Source organism: Erythrolamprus reginae, chromosome 1 (genome assembly GCF_031021105.1).
Source record: "Erythrolamprus reginae isolate rEryReg1 chromosome 1, rEryReg1.hap1, whole genome shotgun sequence".
Classification (NCBI taxonomy): domain Eukaryota; kingdom Metazoa; phylum Chordata; class Lepidosauria; order Squamata; family Dipsadidae; genus Erythrolamprus; species Erythrolamprus reginae.
In genome coordinates, this window is record NC_091950.1 from 264,069,789 (window position 1) to 264,087,830 (window position 18,042).

The following is an 18,042-nucleotide window of genomic DNA, read 5'->3' on the forward strand; positions in this document are numbered from 1 at the left end:
TATATATATTTTCTTCCATAAAAACCGTGGGAGAGATTAAAATGTTTGGCCATATACCTGAAATTAACATTGAACAGCAATTATAGAAATTCTTATTAACCTTTCATTTTATTGCCTTTTTAACTAGAATCAATGCAAAATCTTTTACAGAATAGATATCATTATCCAGGGGGCTTCCTGCTTTTCTCAATCATTAATTAATATTACTATTTCTAATGTGTTCTCTCAAATATACAAATCTGGTATTGAAGAGACCCTGATCGAAGTTGCAAATCACTAAAAGAGAAGCAAACCAGTATGTTCATTATAAAGCTGCAATCATTCAACCAAACTCTTCAAGTTTTTGCATGAAGACTATATGTGGTTCAGTATAACTTTTCAGCAAACCAAGACACCCAGTTTCCATCCAATGTATCCATTCATGCAGAGAGTTCTAAGAAGAATCTCTTATTCAGTCACCTAATTACATATTACTCCTGAGCTATAAATAGTAGCACAATCCTATATAAGAAATTCTGTTAAGTAGCATGCTCAGAAATAAGCTTTGCTGAGATTAATGAGACTTATTTCCATGCCTGCAAGATTGCAGACTTTGTCATCATTCTGCTAGCTGGATGATAAAGAGGTTCTTTAAAAAAAAAAATTAACAACAGGTGTACACAGGCTGTAGAGAACCAATTTCAGCAACAAACTAAAGGTTTAGTGCTTAATAACAATAGATCACTTGATAAAAAGTGTAGGGGTTGTGCAGGGGTTAAAAGAACAGTCATTTATCGCCTCGCAACCTGTGTCGTTCTGTGTGCTGACGGATTTGAGGCCTTTCTGCTGCAACACCAGCTCCATTCCCTAGGGTTGTATTTATAAACATATTTTAGTATATAATTTTACTATTTTAATCATATTTTATAACTCATAAATTAATTTTTTATATTGGGGTGAGGAGTGGATCGGGGGGGGGGGGGGGGTTGGGATGGAGAGAGTTGGTTTAGAGTGGCTGACGGAGCTGGGGGCAAAGAAGAGAGTCCCCTCTGCTGAGTGTGCAAACAGAAGCAGATGGTACACAGATATGACCCCCAGCTTTATGTGAGTTTGCCTGCTGGGGAGGAGGGAGGTCGATGGGGTAGGGTGGAGATCTCCAGGACATTGGAGAGCTGGAGTATCACAGTTATGACTGGGAGAGGTAGGTATGGAAGCCATGTGTGTGTGTGTTGGAAGGCCGCTCTTGGGGAACCAGGATTCGCTGTCTTAGAGCGATTACTTGTTCCAGCCCCTCTGATTCTGGTTCATTGGGTTTGCCTCGTATATCTGGGGACATGGGATATCAGGGCCCTGGCCTCGGGCTGCTATTGTTTAATGTTGTTAACAAGGCACGCCTCATTCGAGAATTACTCCTGGAGGAGGGGGCAGACCTGGCATGCATAACCGACACCTGACTGAGCCATGAGGGGGGTGATCCCCTCTCGGAGATGTACCCTGAGGAGTTTCAGGTATTACATCAGCTGTAACTCCAGGAAAGGGGTGGAGGAGTGGCAATTTTTGTCCAGGTTATTATTGTCTTTGCCCTTGCAGGATCCCTGCCCCAGAGTTTGTTGGGTGCAAATCTCTCCTCCTGGGGTTGGACTCAGGGGTTCAGTTGGGTTTGTTGTTGATGCACCTGCCTCTCAGCTGTGTTGCAACAACCCTGCCTACACTGCTAGAGTGGTAGCCAGGCTGGCAGTGGAGTTCCCTAGGCTTATGATGCTAGGGGACTTCAACTTACCATCACTCGGCTAATCATTGGACACAGCTCAGGAGTTCATGGCTTCCATGACAACCATGGACCTGTCCAAAGTAATTCATGGTCCAACCCATGGGGGGGGATGGGACACCTGACCTAGTGTTCCTCTCAGGGTAGTAGAGACATGATCTGGATTTAAGCAGTATAGATGCTTCTCCCTTGTCATCGTAATATCATTTCCTGCTGAGGTTAGACTTTAAGGCACCATTCCCCCATTGCAAGGAGGCAAAACTGATTAAGTGATTCCACCCCAGACTTCTAATGGACCCTGTAGGGTTCCAGAAGGAGCTTGGGGAAATACCTGGCTCTCATGTCCACAATCTGGCTGAGTCCCTGGTGGTAGCCTGGAACAGAGCATCATCAGGAGCATTGGATCAGATTGTGCCTTTGCAATCCCTCTGTGGCACTGGTCTTCTCCAGGTCCTGTCAGCTAAAGAGTGTCGGCTGGTGCGTCTGCAGAAGGCCTTTTCTGTGACTGCTCCAACTATCTGGAACCAGTTACCTTCTGAGATCCAGACTACCCCCACTCTACTGGCTTTCTGGAAAGCATTAAAGACCTGGCTTTTCTGGCAGGCCTGGGGCCATTGATCTGATGATGGTAACCATCGAGATCCGGCCATAAATAGTATGCACGGATTTCACAGTTTTATTTTAATTGTTTTTAAATTGGTTTATAGGTTTTTAGTACTACAGTATTTGGGTGTTATATTTTTGGTTGTAAGCCGCCCAGAGTCTCTAGGGAGTTGGGTGGCATAAAAATTGAATGAATGAATGAATGAATGAATGAATGAATGAATGAATAATTATTTTTTAAAAATGTTTTATATATATATATAAATCAGATAATAGAAGAAAAAAAGCCTTGGTCTTTTTTGTGGCAACTTTCTTTAAATGCTTGGTACATCTTTTCTGCTAGTAAAATAGAACCTGCACTGTTTATGAATTAGAGTGGAAAGACACTCTTGCATTGCTATATATTTCACACCAATAATAGAGTTATGAGCTCCCTGTTCTTTCGGTTCTTTCAGTAAGACGCTTTGGGGTATGTGCTTACTATGCAAATACCTTCAATGATTTCAGAAGATGGAAGTTAACGGTGAAATTATATTTGTGTTCTTAAAAATAGAAGCTCAAATGAGATTTATTTCAGAGTACAGTATATAGGACCACAGCTTAAAAGGATGACAAGCCGCCCCGAGTCCGCGGAGAGGGGCGGCATACAAATCTGATTAAACTAAACTAAACTAAACTAAACTTTTGTGGTCTCCCCAAGTGAGACTTCAAACCGGTTTTATCTTTCTATTCCATTCAGTTCAATTACTTATAAGGAGGGGAAAAAACAGAAATATCCTGGCACCTGAAGGAAATCCATTCAATTGTGTGACCAGTTTTCTATTTCACCTATTCTTTCTACTAGTAACATTAGAAGGAGGTTCAGACCTACAGTCTTCATGAGCACATCATAATGATCACAAAGAAACCCCACCACCACTAACTTTAGGTTAGGAACATTATGTTAATGTTGGGTGCATTCAGTTTAGTAAGCATTCCTGACAACAGGAAGAAGGTCCTACGTGGAGAAAATTCTTGTACACAGCAGTTCCAATTCAATTTGAAGAGCAACATTATTAAATTGGAGAGGCTGACTCTGCAGCGAGAAAACCCAACTTTCTTGCTCTTATCCCAAGGAATTTCTGTAGGGCAGGTTTCCATGTCCTATTAACTAATTTATGCAGATATACACCTTCACGGCATTGCAACATTGTCATTGATCTGAGACTAGGAGGAAAGGATTTAGTTATGAATGGTTCTAAAAGTAGCCATGCTATTTCTTAGTCCTTCCAAATCTGGTGAGAGCCAGTGCCTTCTTTACACTGTTATGACTGTTTTGACATTGCTGGAATTTAAATACAAGGTAATCAATTAGCTTAAATTTGCCTTTAAAAATGTGTTTTTTAAATGGGATTCACCTGCAAAACACAACTCCTAATGAAAATATTGTCTGGAAAGTTATTCTTATTGGAGAAAAATAAGTGCTCCAAAAATATGGGAACAGCTGGTTGTAGATTGGCTTTGAAAATAAACTGCTTTCCTGCGATTAGTAAGAGAGCACTTCAACCTGTAAAATAATGTGAGAAGAGGCCTTGAGTGTTTCAATATCTATGGACACATTCATTTCCTGACCCATGTAGTGATAGCAAAATAAACACTTGCACCAACTCAGCAATCTATTTATTTATTTATTTATTTATTTATTTATTTATTTATTTATTTATTTATTTATTTATTTATTTATTTATTTATTTATTTATTTATTTATTTATTTATTTATTTATTATTTGGATTTGTATGCCGCCCCTCTCCGAAGATTCGGGGCGGCTCACAACAAGTGAAACAAATCATAAATAATCCAATTAATTAAAATATTTAAAGATTAAAAAAAACCCATATACTAGCAGACACACACACAAGCATACCATGTATGAATTAAATGTGCCCAGGGGGAGATGTTTCAATTCCCCCATGCCTGACGGCAAAGGTGGGTTTTAAGGAGTTTACGGAAGGCAGGAAGAGTAGGGGCAGTTCTAATCTCTGGGGGGAGTTGGTTCCAGAGAGCCGGTGCCGCCACAGAGAAGGCTCTTCCCCTGGGGCCCGCCAATCGACATTGTTTAGTTGACGGGACCCGGAGAAGGCCCACTCTGTGGGACCTAATCGGTCGCTGGGATTCGTGCGGCAGGAGGCGGTCTATGATCTATGATCTCTGTCGCACAGAAACATTCATTCTTTTTAGGTGGAATCTAAAGAGAAGCCATGAAAATAATTTGGGCCCATTGACTTATCACAACTGAAAAATTATAAATCTGATTACCAACAATTGAAAGATTAAAAATCTGGACTGTTCCTTAGATAACTATGATACATACTGTGCTGCTGATTAACTTAATGATCAGAATCAGGCAATGAGGTGAAGCAGAAAATCAAATTAATTCTGGCAACAGATAAAAAAAATTAAACACGACACACAGTAGCAAAAGGAGGAATAGGCTCATTATGAATATTTGGTATATCATAAACATAGCATAATATAACAACTTTTTGATATTAACTATGTTTAATAAAATATTAACCAAATTTCACACGATATTGTGATACACCTGGTGGGCAAATATTTGCTGGCAATTAATATTTTGTGGGAAAATTTTATAGAGGTGGAATGATTACACTAATTATTCTTATTCTATTATTGTTATTTAAATTTATTGGCCACTTATTTCCAGGGAGGTTTGAGCAGAACACAAACTAATCTGTATCAACAGTAGAGACCTTCAAATTTCTAGGTCCCATCATAGCTCAAGACGTAAAATGGTCACCTAACATCAAAAACATCATCAAACAAGCACAACAAAGAATGTTCTTACAACTCAGGAAGCTCAAATTGCCCAAGGAGCTGCTGATACAGTTCTGCAGAGGAATCATTAAGTCTGCAACCCAACAAAACCAACACAGACTTCAGAGGATAATCAGAACTGCAGAAAAAACAATTGCTGCCAACCTGCCTTCTGGTGAGGACCTGTATACTGCACGAGTCAAAAAGAGGGCTGTAAAAATATTTACTGACCCCTCGCATCTTGGACATAAACTGTTTCAACTCCTACCTTCAAAACGCCACTACAGAGCACTGCACACCAAGACAACTAGACACAAGTACAGTTTTCTGCCGAACACTATCACTCTGCTAAACAAATAATTCCCTCAACACTGTCAAAAGATTTACTAAGTCTGCACTACTATTACTACTAGTTTTTTTCTCATCAGTGCTATCACCCATTTCCTCCCACTTAGGACTGTATGACTGTAACTGTTGCCTGTATCCTTAAGATTTTTACTAATATTGATTGTTCCCTCATTGCTTATTTGACCCTATGACAATCATTAAGTGTTGTACAACTCATGATTCTTGACAAATGCATATTTTTATTTTATATACACTGAGAGCATATGCACCAAAGATAAATTCCTTGTGTGTGCAATCACACTTGGACAATAAAGAATTATATTCTATAATATCCATATAATAACCCATTCTGTATTGCAGAAATTCTATTGAGACCAATTTTAGTTGTTTTTATTTATTTTTATAGAATAGAATAGAATAGAATAGAATTCTATTAGTAATTAGTACATTCAGTCTTAATTTGGTGACATAAATTTTTATAATGGCTTTTAAAATCTGAAACATATCCTGTTTTGTTTTTACACCAAAGAAGTCTTTTTTTAAAAAAATTGAAGCTTTCTTATTTTTATGGGTAATTTATTTTTCTTGGTTTTAGTGGAAATTAGAGCTACATATAATTTAATGGTTCTTTGGATTTCACGTAAAAATGTATTGTAATAGTTTTCAGTTGTGATACAGCCAGAGAATATAGCATGCCAATCAAGAGATGAAAGGTATGCATCAATGATATCATAGCTGACCTTTTTAAAGTTGTAATTGGTTGTCACTTTGTTAAGGTGGTTTCTAAAAGGACGTAAGTTAAGACAGAATTCTATTGTGTTATGGTCGCTGTTGGAAAAAGGTTCTTTTGTTTGTAGTCTCTAAATTGAGTGTAAACTGTTGCAGAAGATGAGGTCTAGACAAATGTTGAGTCTTCTATTATCAGTAACAAGTTGATCTAGTCCTAGACTAATAATAGGGTTGAATGTATGGATTCAGCTATACATTCGTTTAGGGCCCAATTTATATGTGGTAGGTTTAGGTCACCAACAAATATAAGAGGATGTGAGTAGGAGGCTGCCCAAGTTAGTAATGAGGTTAGCTTGTTTACATGTGAGATGTCATAATCAGGCACTCTATAACATAAAAGGAAGTGAACTGTGGTGCCTAAGGTCAATTCACAGATGATAGTTTCAGGAAGTTGAAGTTCATGTTTAACTTGTACTATATTTAGGTTCAGAGATTTCTTATAGAAGATAGCAACATTGGGTAACACCTCGTGTGCCTTTTCATATGGTTCTATGTGCCATTTGTGGCACGTGTGCCATAGGTTCACCTTCACTGACATAGCACTTCTATGCACTGATGAACAGTGCATTTGACTAGTCCAGGTTACCTGTGAGATTTGTCTCAACCATGTGTCTCTAAAGCAGAAGTTTGAATCTTCACAAATCTGAACTATTTCACAAGAATCAGAGGTGAGATACAATGGAAATGTGTTCATTCTTCCTTAGGCATTATCTGTAATTACATTGATTACAAATTCTGTCATATATTCCTTTCCTTTAGTTTGTGAGCTTCTTCATCATTTTGCCTGCCTGCATTTTACAAGAAAATGAAATAAAGCTCAGCATGATTTCACATACTTCTCAATTTGCTGTCAGTATTCAAAGACTATTTTCAATCAATCTGTATTGCACTATATTTTCCAGAAAATAATGATACACAGAGAAATATAATCTCTGCATGCTCTTAGATTCTGCTATTAGAATGGTTTATTTCTCCCAAAGTTCACTTGCAAAGCAAGAAGAGCAGATACAAAGTGAGGAATTTACTCTGTTGGGACACACCTGCTATTTACTATTTTTTCCTTAAGAATTCTATAACTATATTAGTGTTAACCATAAATATTTCAAAACAGAAATTGCTAGTTATGACCAAGGCCAATCTGATCACTATATTTCCACTAGCTTTGTAACATCAAATATATGTTCATTTTACTATGTAATTGAAGAACTGAATGCATCCAAATTATATTGCAATTGGGAAATAATTTTGGTTTTAAGTACATGCATGCACGTGTGTCTGTATGTATTTTTAGGATCCAAGAATGCAAATGGCTAAGTGGAGGAATTCACGAATAATCCGGTTTTAAACCCAAAGTAGGACTTCTCCAGAACTACCTATCTCATTTCTCATCAGATAATATGGCAATAGTAAGCCTTGAAGATTTTTGAGTAATTTCCAGCAAGACTTACAAAATTCCAACAGTTTAATTATACTGTAGTTTTATTTTTAAATGCTATAAATTATTACATTGAAATGAAGAAAGTTTTATTGCAGAAATTATTGGAATTCATTCAGCTCCATTAGGCACCAAAGGTGGATCATTTTAATTAATTCATTTATCTTAGAAGTCCTGCAATCAGTCTCAATTTAAAAGAGACTATCGAGTTTTGAATTGTACCTGGAAGCCTATTATGAATCAAAATGGAATGGAATGGAATGGAATTGGACACACAAGGAATTTGTCTTTAGTACATATGCTCTCAGTGTACATAAAAAGACAAGATACATTCACCAAGAATCACAAGGTATAACATTTAATGATAGTAATCAACAATAAGCAATCAAATCATACTAGGAAAGAGTATCAATATAAATAATCAAGATACTACAAGCAACAGGATTACAGTCATGCATAAGTGGGAGGAGATGGGTGATAGGAACGATGAGAAAGCTAATAGTAATAGTAATGCAGCCTTAGTGAATAGTTTGACAGTGTTGAGGGAATTATTGGTTTAGCAGAGTGATGGTGTTCGGGGAAAAGTGATTTTCTGCCTAGTTGCAGCTCATGTAACAGAAATGGGAGCATTGTAGTGTGTTCCAAACTGCATGTTTCATTGATTCTGGATCAGTTATAGCTTCCAAATGCTTTTCAGCCCCAGGTAGAGTACGTAGCAATAGCCCCAAAGGAAAATAACCAAGGTTTGAATGACCATGAACTGAGTCTCCTGATCTAAAAGTAGTGCAACAGGAACATGAGATGGAATTGGATAAAGATCTTCCTGTTGCCACTTGCTTTTCAAACAAAAGCCAGGGGGCCATCAGCATTCCAAAATTATTTATTCCTTTAGATAATTTTTATAGCTGTCTACTCACTCACAATGACTCTGGGGGGGCTTACAAAAGTGAACATTATACAGCAACTATGTCTGGGAAGATGGAGTTAAGAATGTAAGATGGAGGACTTCTGGTTGATGTTACGGCATTTTCAAACACAGAGGAACAGGTGTCCGCATTCCCTGTGCTGCATAATTCTTGTTTGTTGGTTCCAGATGGAGCCAAAGTCACCTTGTAAGGGCAGTGAAGCAAAGAGGGGGACCCTGTGAGGTTGAGTAGAGTCAAAGCTCTCCTGTCTGGCCCAGGGTTCTTTTACCCTTTCAGCCACGGCAAGAAGTGGCAGCTATAGATGACTGCCATGAAGTTGGGACAACTGAAGAATAACAGCTAAGACTGGTGCTGGAGTGAAGTAGGTTAGCTGTACTGGAACTGGGGTAGATGATTTTTTATTTTGCTTTAACCCTGCTGTTCTGTTCGGGTCGTATGTGACCCGAAGCCAAGTTTGAGTCCCTGTAAAAAATTTTCCCTGCATATCTGAAACTTGAAATTTCATGACTTTTCATCATTTCAGGGGTTCTCTCTATGAGAATTTTTTTGGGGGGGTGGGGGGCTTAGTTTTTGCTGAGCAAAAAAAGTTCCTAATGTTATGTTCGGGTCACATACGACCCGGACCGAAAACACTTCATTTGAAGTGCTTATGTTTGGTCAATTTGAAAACTTTTTTCACTTGGAAAGTAGTCTGAACATTTCTGCACACAATGATATGAAAATTGAAATGAAAAAATTAATCCTTATTGGTTTATTTTGCACATAAATGTGCCGCCCCCCCCGTTTTTGTGATTTTTTTTCAATTTATGGATAGTTTTGCTTGCAAAATCCATTCTATTTTACTGGAGTTGGTGTGGGATTGGTAGCTTGAACATTTCTGAATATAAGAAAAATATAAAGGAACTGAAAAAAATGATTCTTACTGGTTTTTTAACATCAGAAATAAGGCCTCCCCCCCCCCTCGGCTGCTTGCAATCATTTTCACTTTTTATTTTTTTATGCTCCAAATCCGAAATATTCTTTAAAATCTTAGGCATTCATTTACTCAATTTAACAATGCTGGTCATCAAAAAATATTTTTGGGGTGGTGGCTAATTGTTTTCTGGGCAAAAAAAAATCATAACTTAAAATCTGTTTCTGTTCGTATATGACAGGACCAAAAATATTTTTTTTAGGTACTTGAATTTAATCTTTTTGAAAACTTTTTCAACTGGAAAACTAGTTTGAACATTTATGAACATAATGATATGAAAATTGAACTGGAAAAATTGAGACTTATATTTTTATTTTCATCAAAAAGCCCCTCCCCCCATCCTTTCTGAATTTCGTGTCAATTTATATTTTTTAAGGCTACAAATCCCTAAGGAATTTTCCCCCAAAAGGTTTGATATACTAAATTGAACATTTCTGAACATGAGAAAAATATAAATGAACTGAAAAAAATGGTTCTTATTGGTTTATTTTTGCCACAAAAGGGCCACCCCCCCCCGGCCTTGCTGTGTGCCATTATTGTCACTGTTTATACATATTTGTCTATAAATATTTGGAATATCCTTTTGAAAATCAACCACATTGTAGCCAGATAACTAATTTTATGAAAGAAATCCATTTTACTAAAAAAAAGTATGTAAGTTTGAAATTAACAGCATAATTTTTATATAAATTGAAATAAATTTATATGCAAAGTAAACCAATATGCATCAATTTTTCCAGTTCAATTTTCATATCATTATGTTCAGAAATGTTCAAGCTACAAATCCCACACCAACTTTAGCAAAATAGAATGCATTCTGCTAGCAAAACTATCCATAAAGTAAAGACTATTTCACAAAAACGGGGGGAGGCACATTTATGTGCAAAATAAACCAATAAGGATTAATTTTTTCAGTTCAATTTTCATATCATTGTGTGCAGTAATGTTCAAGCTACCAATCCCACACCAACTTTAGTAAAATAGAATGCATTTTGCAAGCAAAACTATCCATAAATTGAAAAAAAATCACAAAAACGGGGGGGGCGGCACATTTATGTGCAAAATAAACCAATAAGGATTAATTTTTTCATTTCAATTTTCATATCATTGTGTGCAGAAATGTTCAGACTACTTTCCAAGTGAAAAAAGTTTTCAAATTGACCAAACATAAGCACTTCAAATGAAGTGTTTTCTGTCCGGGTCGTATGTGACCCGAACATATCACTAGGAACTTTTTTCGAACAGCATACAAGGGTTAAATGTAACTCCAAGAAACAACCTAGAACTATCTGCTCAGAACTATGTGTTAAAGCAGCATCTAAGCATTTTGGGGTATTCTGAGGAAATATCTGACCAAAATTGAAGGCTCAGGAGAGTGAAATAATAGATTTTGAAATAAATAGGAAATTTGATTCCTAAATTGGAAAGATGTGGTACAGGAAAGACATTTTAAATGCTGTAATTATTTACTTATAAAACCTATTCTGCTTTTACAACTGTTTTTTAACCAAAATGATGATGGACTAGTGGTCTGAAATTTAAGTGAAGAATGCTACCTGCTGACAAAAGGGAAATACAAGTCTTCTATCTATATGAAGCACAGTGAAAACATTCATTGGATTATGTTTAGCTACCCTATGACATTATATATATAATGACATTATATATATATATGTATAAATCTTATACAGTAGTACCTTTAGATACGAGCTGCTCCACATGCGAGTATTCCAAGTTACGAGCCAAGACGCGAGCAAAATTTCTGTTCGACACCCGAGCTCAAATTCGGGATACGAGCCGAGCTTCCACTAGGTGGCGCAAGAATTCCATGCTTCCAGTTATCTCGGCGCGGAAAAACAAAGTCTAAAGGCATTCGTTCGAGATGCGAGTTGATCGACATACGAGCTCGGGTCTGGAACGAGTTAGACTCGTATGTCGAGGTACCACTGTATATATATATAAGATTTATAGGCCACCCTTCTCCTCACAAACTCAGGGCAGCTCACAAGAATAAAAATAGATACAATGTCAATAAATACTATTAAAAATTCTAAAAATACTAAATTATATTCTTAAAAATACTAAAACCCCAAAATAAAACAGACAATCATTCCTTTTTCATACAAGTGGGCAAAGTGAAGCTGCTCATGGTCCCTAGGCCTGCTGGTATAGATGTGTTTAATGCCTTTCAAAAGGAAAGGAGAGTGGAGGAAGTGCAGATCTCCAGGGGGAGTTGGTTCCAGAGGGCCGGGGCTACAACAGAGAAAGCTCTCCGCCATGGACCCACCAGTCAACATTGTATGTGTGTGTGAGAGAGAGAGAGATTGAATTTGAAAATTAAGGGAGACTAGGATAAATCTATTTCAGCCTTGTTCTGGCCTCATCAGCTAGCCATATCTTCACTGGGGTTTGAACTTGAAGTCTAGGCTTAGTTACCCCTAAACACAGAGTCACTCAGTCTTGGACCCAGAATCTTGCAGCTTCCAGGTACTGGGAAAGATGGCATCATTTGGACAACTAGAAGAAGATATGATCTTGATAATATATAGTAATATTCCATAACGACAAATGGCCTCATGAGCTTAGCAACTTCATGAATATGTTGCAAAGAAGTAGGGAGTAGAGAAAAAAATGAAGCCTTAAACAGAAGCTTAACACTCAGTTTCTTCCACTCCCCCAGCAACTTCAACCAACCACAGAGGAAGGGGGAGAATCAGCAGTGGGCTACGAGCCGGAATGCTAAATTGTGCTTGCTGCTGTGGCTTGTAAGTTCTTGTGGTGCAGCAGCACGATTTTGCTGCTGCACCTGTCGAGTAGCAAAATTGTGCACGGAACTGCAGGTGCGCCCATGTTTTGGCATGCACAGAAGCAAAAAACCCCTCATGGGTGCACCCACAGCTCCGTGCATGATTTTGCTATCTCCACAGGTGCAGCAGCAAAATCGTGCTGGCCCCGCAAGAACTTACGAGCTGCGGCGGTGAGTGCAATTTAGCGTTCCGGCTTGTAGCCCACCGCTGGGGAGACTCCAGTGCAATGCTATGTCCCATCCCAATTCTCAATCTCCTAAGCAGGGTACTATTATAAATAGTATCAAACACCACCAAGAGGGCTGGGATGGATGTACCACCCTGTTCTGAGCTTGTCAAAGGTCATCCAAGGCATGATCAATGACATGGCAATAGTATAATCCAGGATGAAATTCAACTATAATAGGCTAAAATAATCTGTTCCCTTTAAGAATTTTTGAGCTGTAAACCCACCCTTCACAACAACCTTCTGTAAAAGCGAAAGTTGGAGAGTGTATGAAAATTGACCTATTTTGTTACATCCAATGATGTCCTATTGAAAAAAAAGTAAACCGTAACCTCCTTCAAAGTAAGCAGAACCATTGCTTGCCACCATATGGCATTCATCATCACTTGGATCCAACCACAAGTAGGATCTCCTGGAAGGCCTTAACCAACCAGACATGATTCGAAAACATAGGTGGCAGAGCTCAAAGTCCAAGGATCCTACCTAGTTCTTCAGAACTAACAGGCTCAAATTCTACCCAGATAACCAGGAAGATGATGTCTCAGTCAATTCCATAGAGTCTGACCAGCCAGAATCTGAAAAACTTTATCTGGCAGATTCTTAGAATAGCTGTCAAAATAACCCTGCTCTGGTCCTTCTTTATCAGAAGGGGCAGAATCACTTGATAATCCAGATTATTCTATTTTCTTTGATAAACCATGGCTAAACTGAGTTAGTATGACATGTGAAGAAGCAGGCCACCGGATTTCTCTTGTTAAAAGATAGATACATAATTCTTCTGGGGAAAAAATTATTTCTATTTGAAATATAAACTACCTCCCTATTTGTCAAACATGTACAGCGTTAAATGCTTTAGGGAAAAAGTGTGAAACATTTTTGAAGTCAATCACAATAACCTGAATTTGGTGGCTTGAAATAAAGATTAAGAAAATATATTTTGTGGAAAAGAAGAGTTAATATAGTTCAGGATGTATATCCGCATGATCCTATTAGCCACATGCGCTTTATAAAAGTATGATATGAATATAGGCCAAATTTATTATTAGGTTTTGCTAAGCATTCCATCTTGGACTACTACATTAAAGAAGAACTTGAATATATAATTGCTTATGCTACACTAATAGTATTATCTATTAGTTTCTAGATTAATCTCCTTTGGGGAATAGAACTATGATCCCAGGAGTGCAGAAATTCCCATTGTGTACTGCATGAGAATTGTGTAATGGAAATAGCAATTTCTTCTAAAGCCAGAAAATTTCATGGGCCTGAACCTCTGTGAAAAAAGACTGTAGCTTTTTACCATTTTTACTATCAAAAAGAAAGCAAAATAAAAAACCTTGATTAAGAACATTAAAAAAGTATGCTGGAAAGAAGCACTCTTGAATACACAAAACCCCCAAGAGTTGGTGTGCTATAGAGGTTGTGATCCCAGGCTAGAACTCAGAGACCCAGGTGCAAAACCACTCTGAAATATGGAAACCCACAGAGTTAATTGGAGTAAGTTATGAGTTCTGCTCATTCAGTACTACTTCCCAAAATTGTTATGGAGGGGAAATTGCAATAACAATTGTATGGGTGCTGCTTTGAGTTCCTGAAAGAATACTGAATATAATTGAATCAATGGAAGCAGGAGGAGTAAAACAGGGGAAGGGGGGATATCATTTGCATTGCTTCGATCTGTTTAATGATTAATTTTCAATCAGCCAGGAAATAAATAAAATAAATGTTGTTCTGCCTATACGATGCAATATACTTGTGAATTAATTGAAAGGGAAGAGATTCCAACTATACATGCTGTGATGTTTCTCAAATCTAAAGGCCTGTCAAAGATAGGCATATCAGACTATAAAAATATTTTCAGCTCCTGAATTTTCACAACCACTTCTTACTGCAGCAGTCATAGTTTGAATCACCGCTGTGCACAGTGCTGCATACTTATAAATCTGTGCATTTCAAAATACTCATAAGCACCAGACCCATTTAGGACTCAATATTCACTGTTTGAATACAATTAACGGGCATATTTTTGATACACAAATAGAGATTATTTATGTGATAAAATTGTACATATTAATTATATGTATGCAAATGACATCTTATACAACTTGACATTTAAATATTTATTTATTTATTTATTATTTATTACTTAGATTTGTATGCCGCCCCTCTCCGAAGTTTCTGCTTCCTTATCAGGGATGTTGCCCCCAGTTCATCTGTTTTGCTTTAATTTAAGGTCCTGGCATCAAGAACCGGGACAAAAGAATCAACTGCTCCATTGTACAAAACCCAAATCCAGACTGGACTAACAGAAAAAACACAGTATGACCAATCTTGCCCATGTTCAATCACTGTTGAAAGAGAACTGTGCGCTATAATAGCAGTAGAAATGGTACTGCCCAGAATAAATCAGTATTGGTGGGGAAGGGCTTAAGACTGTTATGACCAGGGTTGGTCTCATCAATATAGGTGACAAGGGAAGCCACTAGAACAGAGTTCCCCAACCATTCTGGCTTTGCGGACTGGTGGTGGGGAAGGGATGGTTCTGTGTGAAGGGCAGGCAAGTGCTTGTGGATGCAGTTAAGTGTATGTGCAGCTCCATTTGTGCGAGCGATGGGCACATGCGCCTGCTGCTCATGCAAATGGAGCACGCATGGACATACTTGCCTGCTACATCATTGCTCCAGTTCCAAAAGATTCACGGCCCAGTAGTGGACTGCAGCCCAGGAGTTGGGGACCCCTGCACTAGACTATAAACTGAGAGCAAATCCCTCTCCTTAATAGCAATGATGATGTTGCCAATTTTGGTAATGAAACATCTGAAGAAAACAACCAAGCTCAATGAGCATGAAAGGCCCCTCACTTCAAACCTAAGTTATATATATTCTCTTTTATGGTTCAAGCAATTGCAGTACAGTGGTACCTCTATCTAAAAACGCCTTTACTTACGAACTTTTCTAGATAAGAACCGGGTGTTCAAGATTTTTTTGCCTCTTCTCAAGAATCATTTTCCACTTACAAACCCGAGCCTCCAAAACTGTAACCAGAAAAGGCAGGGCGAAGCCTCTGTGGGGCCTCTCTAGGAATCTCCTGGGAGGAAACAGAGCCATCAAAGGTGGGGAGAAGCCTCCATTGGGCCTCTCTAGGAATCTCCTGGGAGGAAACAGGGCCAGAAAAGGTGGGGAGAAGCCTCCGTGGGGCCTCTCTAGGAATCTCCTGGGAGGAAACAGGGCCGGAAAAGGAGGGGAGAAGCCTCCATGGGGCCTCTCTAGGAATCTCCTAGGAGGAAACAAGGCCGGAAAAGGAGGGAGAAGCCTCCATGGGCCTCTCTAGGAATCTCCTGGGAGGAAACAGGGCCTCCACCCTTCCTGTGGTTTCCCCATTAATTCCTATAGGAAAAAAATGCTTCTTCTTACAAATCTTTCTACTTAAGAACCAGGTCGCAGAATGAATTAAGTTCACAAGTAGAGGTACCACCGTATACTTAACTTGCATTAATATGATATTCTATTCTATTTTGTATCTCACACACACAGCACTCCTTTAAGAGTCAGGGAAATATTTATAACAGATGAATGGTTATGAATGAAAGCTCCAGACTAAATACATGCCTAATAACACAGCTTCAATTTTACAAAGATTTTTCTTTCAATTACAGAATCGCAGCCAACATCTTGATGTCCCTTGGACGCCTCTTTAAAAACTGTGTTTTCAAATGTGTCATAGGCATAAGTCTTCAGTTCCTTTAGTTTACAAAAAGAAACAACCTTTAAAAAGTCTTATCCATAAGTCTTTGAAGTGACCAGCTACACATTATGTTAAGCCACAATGTTGCTTGATTTTGATTATGGTTTGTTCTATGAGCACAATATTGGTAGTTACAAACTCTTTCGGACTGATATCAATGTCGGAATGATGTATTGGGTGCCATAGCCCAACAACTATAATAAGAATGTATTAAATTAAACACAACCACCCACCCATGCTTCCCCCACATTTCATCCCAGGATTTCCATGAGCTTTCAGTATAGTTTAAGAGAGTACATCAGAGTCGTCCGCCTTTTAGCTCACCTGGAAGGCTGCATAGCCAAATCTTTCTTTAAAATTACTATTAAAATATGTATATCCTGCCTTCTGATTTATAATATCATTGACAAATAGTAAAAAATACGGGCAAGTCATAAACTTTATGGATGGAGCGATGGCATGCACAATGATGTCTCATAAATAATAGGGAGGGAGGTGATAGTTATTTATCTGTGTGGACTCCAGAACATACAGAATCGACTGCCTGCGTGCCCAGAATTTTTCATAAATATCCCACCGCGCATTACGTTATACAGCCGCCATACATTAATTAGAACATCCGACAGACACTGCAATGTGTTACACTCACCCAAGTGGAATCTTCATTTTTCACATGCAGGGCCTTACTAATTAAAATCAGCTTTGCAATTAAATGTGGAAAATTGTGTTAAACTTTCAAGCATGGTGTTAAGGAGGTGGGATGGAGAGCGGGTGGAGGGGGGAGGCAAAATCAAGAGGAAGGAAATCATTTTTTAGGGGAGGGGGAAATCACTTCTTTATTTTCATGCAAATGAATCCCTCTTTTCTCTCTCTCCAGATTCCCATCAAATGAAGAACTGGTGAAAAAGAAGGTATGAGGATTTTCCCCTCCCCCGTTGCTTTCTTCCCCACCCCTCTATTATACATGCTTCTTTCTGTTGCAAAGGCAATGTTCCGCTATCTTCCTGCCAGTCCTTGGCCCAGTTCCAATGCTTTTAGTGAGTGCTATGTGTCAAGGCATGAATAATACAGCCTCTAGGCTGTCGGCAGAATCCAAATGAGGCATACATCAGGAAGCAAGCACTCGACTTTAGCTCCAGAACATGCTCCTGTGAAGACAGGCAATTATTCACCCACGGCTGCAGTCATGGCAATCAAACCAGTGGGTGAAAAGGTATAAGAAGCAAAGGGGGAGGGGGAGGGGGAAGAGGAATAGGCACAACAGCAGAGAGAACTCCGCAGTTCTCGAATAAGAAAGGATTTTCTCATCAGAGAGATACATTCAGCTAACACTTAAGAGGATGCTACTGCAAACAGAGCCATTCTATTTCACTCCATTCTTTATTCAGAGAGTTAAACCCAGGGGAGAAAAGCAACTGCTTCGGCCTGATTCAGGCGTACTGGTAGCAGTGGCCGTCAGTGGTTTGGACAACCAGGAGTGGCATCAACACAACGCTGTGCCCACCTACCTGGACGTCACCATTTTCTTGTTTTTAACCCTCCGTGCATGCGCAAAGTATTCTGTGCATGCGCAGAGGGTGAAAAAGGATGCACAAGGGTGGTGCACTTAAACCAGTAGGGAAAGTAAGA

At 38.6% G+C, this 18,042-nt stretch overlaps 1 protein-coding gene across 1 annotated transcript in view; it reads right to left on the bottom strand.

Moving 5' to 3' along the window:
* The window catches only part of MYT1L (myelin transcription factor 1 like), a 312,289-nt gene that overhangs the window by 125,246 nt on the left and 169,001 nt on the right, over positions 1–18,042 (bottom strand). The window lies entirely within an intron of this gene.